The sequence below is a fragment of the Nannospalax galili genome, unplaced genomic scaffold, assembly GCF_000622305.1.
Source record: "Nannospalax galili isolate Female #2095 unplaced genomic scaffold, S.galili_v1.0 scaffold3699, whole genome shotgun sequence".
Classification (NCBI taxonomy): Eukaryota; Metazoa; Chordata; class Mammalia; order Rodentia; family Spalacidae; genus Nannospalax; species Nannospalax galili.
In genome coordinates this window covers 30,135-35,576 of record NW_008342037.1, presented here as the reverse complement: position 1 = coordinate 35,576, position 5,442 = coordinate 30,135, and positions in this window count along the sequence as shown.

Genomic DNA, 5,442 nt, shown 5'->3' with positions numbered 1-5,442 from the left:
AAAAGATCTCCATTTCATTTTGAAATGCTGTTTCCTACATTTTTAATGGTACTAACACTTAGATGTTTGCACATATGTCTTTAATCTCTATGTATCTGATGATTACTAGTCACACTCGGATCCTTAGTACCTGAGTTTGGATATAAAGTCATCAGGAAGATTTCACTGGTAATGTTTATCACCTCTACTATTTAACATGAAATAAATTTTCAGGTCTTTATCCTTCTTTACTTAGGACCTCTCACCTGGGCCCCTCCTTCATCCACTCAAACCTACCTGGTTGGCTACAGCCTCCCCTCTCTTCACATTCCAGGGCTCTTTGCTTTGCTCTAGACAGGAGACCAGAACAGGCTTACACACTGCAAGACCTGTGTATGAAAAAGGGGCACATGATGCTTCCTGGATGCTTTAGAAAATACCAGAGTTGTAATGCAGCACTATGCTCTACTGATAATATTCAGAAAAACAACAGAGTCTCCAAATAATTTGCCAATTTTCATTTTCTGACAGTCTCATTAGAATACATAGGAATGTTTTCAGTTTTCATATTGTGAGTTCTATCACTGATTCATAATTCAGCTATGATAATAGAATTTTAAGACTCTGGCTACAGGGGTTGGAGAGATGGCTCAGTGGTTAAGGGTACTGACTGCTTTTGCAGAGGATCCAGATTCGATTCCTAGAACCCACATAGCAGCTACAAACCATCCTTGACTCCAGTCCCAGGAGCATCTGACACCGATGCACTCATATGCATGCAGGCAGTACACTCATATACATAAAATAAAAATATATAGTTAAAAATAAGATTCTGACTACGGAGCTAAAGAGTCATGTGCCAACGTGTGGCTGAAATTAAAACTAAAAATAATAAAAATGGATAATTCCTCTAACACGTGGAAATGGAAAGAAATGATAAAACATAAACATGTTTTTCATGATGTCCAGACATTCCCATGAATGTATTTTTAAAGAATCCAAGACTTAATTAGCCAAACTAACATATGCACTAAGTAGACTATAATCTGTCAAAGGATGCAGGATAGTGAAAAATTCTCCAAGAAAAATCTTCTCACCTATAGACACCATATTGCTGTAGTTCTCCAACATCAACTCCCTGTACAAAGACCTCTGAGCAGAATCTAGGCATTCCCACTCCTCCTGGGAGAAGTCTATGGACACATCCTTGAATGTCAATGGATGCTAAAATGAAAAACGACAGTTAGAACATGTGCACTTAAACAGGGTACTGGACCCAAGAAAGAAAGAGATAATTAGCAAATGAGTTCTGAATTAAATGAGAAATCTGAATTAATAAAAAGGATATTTCTTACTGGAGTAACTATAATCTACTCACAAACTCTGTGGAAAAAAAACAATAGCATCAGACCCTCCAAATTTTTGTGAAGATTATGATGATAAGCAGCGTAGTACATAAATTAAGCCATCAACATAGGAATTGCATTTCACTCCTATAGTAGTAGTATACGAGACCAGTTGTATATATTTGTCTGACGTAAAGTTACACTGATTATAAGTCTGCTTCATAAATTCAAATGTTTATAACCATGCACTTAATCCTAGCTGAAACACAGATTTTCACCTTAATATGATCTTTTGCTGGACCTGAATTAACCCTTTCCTTAAAGACTCTGCAGTGAGGCCAATGCCCCACATACAAAAGACATGTTCTCCAACAGCACTGAGTAGAACATTGCAGAAAATAAAGAACTGTATGTGCTCTCCTCCATAGCAAGAAGACACAATCCTGGTAAAAAAAAAAAATCCTATGCCCTGCATGTAATATAAAAATTACAGAAACATCAGGGCATCATTTTTCTTAAAATACTTTTATAATGAACTTTTCTATCATCATTTACCTAACTAAAATTTACCTAGAAGGAACACACTGATTGACTTATGCACAAAACAATAAGAGGATTTGAGAACAGGGCTCCTCACCGAAGAGTACAGAAAACATGAAGACAAGATCCAATGCCCACTGAACAATGTTGAAGCTGCATACACAAATGCTTTCAAAATCAGAGAACTACATATGTGTAACATTTGATAAAGAGAGCTCATTCTGAGGATGAAATAACCAGTAAAGGAGGTAGTGCTGTGATTGAGCCAACAGAGAGAAAGATATCTGCCTCACTCCACTTGGAGAACTCAGCATTCAGCAAAGAAATGAGAAAGGTTTCTTTTTCCAAAGAAAGGAAGAAAATTAACCGTGATGAAAGGAGAGATTCTGCATTAAATGTCATATTTCATGTGCTTCATTCTGTAAACTACAAGAAGAAAACTTATTCCTAAAAAATTGAAAACAATGATGTCAAGCTCTGGTATTTGGTGCAGAGCAGTTTAACCAAGGGAATCAACTACCAGGAGACAAAAGAATACAGGTTTCAACAAACAAAGCAGCACATTCCATCAGCCCTGTCATATTGGTGGGATTAAATATTGAGCAAAGCAATACAATAATCTGCATAAAATAAAACAAAAATATCAGTTTTATTTATAGTTCAAACAACAATACAGTGGCATATGAGGACTCAAGTCCATCCTCCTTAGATTCTGAAGATGGACATATTTGAATTTTCACCTATCATCTCAGTAACACTTTTGAGATGGCTGGCCATGAATTCAATGGATTAGTCTGGAAAACATAAGCACTGGAGGACAAAAAGGAGAGGTGGATATGCTACATGGGTTACACATATGAAATGTGGCCTGGGCATAGTGGTGTGGGCCTTTACCCCCAGGGCTCCAGAGGAAGGGGAAAAAGGGTCTCTGTGAGATCCGGGTTAGCCTGGTCTACATAGGTAGTTTTTGGATGAGTAAAGATTACAAGTTTAAACTAGCAAACATTTAAGGAAATAAAGTGTACGTGGTCCAGGCCTTGGATGTATTTACCTGAAAAGAAGCCATCTCTCTCCTCCTTCTGGGAGTTTCTTTCCAGGCAATACATAAACACTCTTCTCCCTCTTTCAAGAAACTTCCTTTCAGTTCACTGAAAGTTCACTTCACCTGTCAATATAACAAGAGGAAGAAGCACCTCAGAAAACAAACTAGGCCGTTATACTGTCTGCTGTCACAGTAGAAGCGCATGAAGAAAGCTCAACATGGAGACCCCATAGAAGTTTCTGCTTTTCTGCCTTCGAATGGCCCACCCTGCCAACAAGATCAAGAATTTCTATTACAACATGGGACTGTAGCTGCCTCACCTCCTTACTAAAGAAGGCAGAGTAAGATGGTTTTCATCCATTGTAACAGACGCTAAACTAAGCTCTCTTTCAGAAGCACTGGTAGCTGACCCCAAGCTTCACTCTCTTCTGCCTGCAACTGTTCATTGAAACAGCACTGATGCTTCCACTTTGCTTCATGGACAGAATCTGGGGGGTGACGGGGAAGCATAAGTAAGAGTTTTTCTTTTAAAGGCTGAAGTTCAGTCGTAGTTCATTTTATTTACCTTGATGTGGCATAGAACAGAACAACATAGATAAGCAATGAAGCCATGACACTGTTTCTGTTATTTACCACACATCCTCCCCACTCACTGCAAATTGCTATTGTCTCCTCACTATCTATCATCTCTCTTTTCTTTCTCTACTTCTCATAGACAAATCACATAATGCTTGTGTTTCAGTTTCTTTACCTGATACAGTGTCTACCAGATCAATCCAGTTCTCAAGTATGAGAAGATTCGACTCTTTTCCATGGATTTTGATGTATTCTTTAGAAATATCACATTTCAGTAAATCTTTCACTTGTCAATGGACATTTTAGTAGATTCCCTATTCTTCGAATTGTGCTGCAATAATTAGTGAGTGCACATATCTCTTACCCATACAGAATTCACTTCCTTTGAGAATCTATTCAATATTTGGTGGTAGGAGCCACAAATGGGAGAACACCTGAGCCTCACTTATTATAGTCATGTCTACTTCCATCCATTGACCTACAAATTACTTGATTTACTTTTCCTTTAGCACAAAGTAGAACTCCAGTGTAAATGTAACAAATGTACAGGATCTACTAATAGACGGAGGGACATTTAGATTGTGCAAATGAATTTCAAAAAAATACAATAGTAACTTTTTTCTTGAATTCTAGTTTATTATACACTTACCTGAGATGTTAAATGTGTCTCTTCTGATGACTTGGGAGGACTTTGATTGAAACTAAAGCTCTAAAATTCTTGAAATTTCACTGCCAATATTGAAAGAGGAGTCACTTTATAAAAGTTGCATTTATAAGCCAATTTTCAGTCTCAAAAATACATTGTGACATTATTTTGAGTACATACATTTTAATAGGAAAATTCATGAAGTGGTAATTATGTTAATTTAATAGCCAATTTCAAAAATGTATGTAGAGAACAAAATATCACATTGTACCTCCTAAATACGTATAGATCTTCCTTGTCAAAAATTAATGTTGGAGAGGGTGGGTTCGGACCTCAATTGGGGTAGCAGCCTAGAGCTCAGCAGACCACCAGAGGGTGCTGGGTTATGGCCTCCCTCTGGCTCCAACTACCAGAGGGCCTGAGAACCCAGGGGACTCCCTCACAGCCCACAGATCCTGCCTCCACCTGGTGGTGAGCTTCCCCTAATTGCGCCTTACCATCCCCCTACCTGGGATTTTGTGAGGCCCCTCTGAAGGCCCCAGGCAGGTCTGTCTTTGGTAGGCTAAGGCTGAGATCATAGCAGACAGCTTGAGAGGGTGGCTTTGAACCACCATTGGTGTAATGACTGGGATTTCAGCAGACCACCTGAGAATGCTGAATTTTGGCCCCCCTCTGACCTCCCTCTAGCATAGGGTTGACAACATGCAGGACTCCCTGAAAGAGCCTGGATCCTGTCTCCATGTGGTGAAGGAATCTTGAGTGTACCTGACTGGAACCTGAATTGGTCTTCTGTGGGTACCCCTGAATAGCTGATCTGAAGCCACCAGTTCCCTCCAAAATAAACCTGAGAAAACCTGAACCCTGTACCAACTAGCTGCTTTACATAGCCAATAAAGAAAGGCAACTGGATAATACAAAGAGAAGCATACTTCAACTTGTCTCATATCAGAATCATAAACAACAAAGGAAATTTACATGCCAAAAACAGAATGAAAGAATAATAACAACATAGAAAGTGAAAACACTATGTCCCCACAAAACACCACTAATCCTGTAGAAGAATTTGACAAGGAGAACCCCTAGAAATAACCCAGGACACTTTCTTTAAAAGAATAATCATACATATGGTCAAGGAATTCAACGAATTTAAAGAACACACAAACAAATCAAAGAGCTAAACGAAGATAGGGATAAATTTCTGAATGAATTTACAAAAGAGAGAAACATTGAAGAAAACTCAGGCATAAATGAAAAAGGAATTGTAAAACTCAATAAGAAAACTCGAAACAAAAGGGGAAAGCTTCACCTCTAGA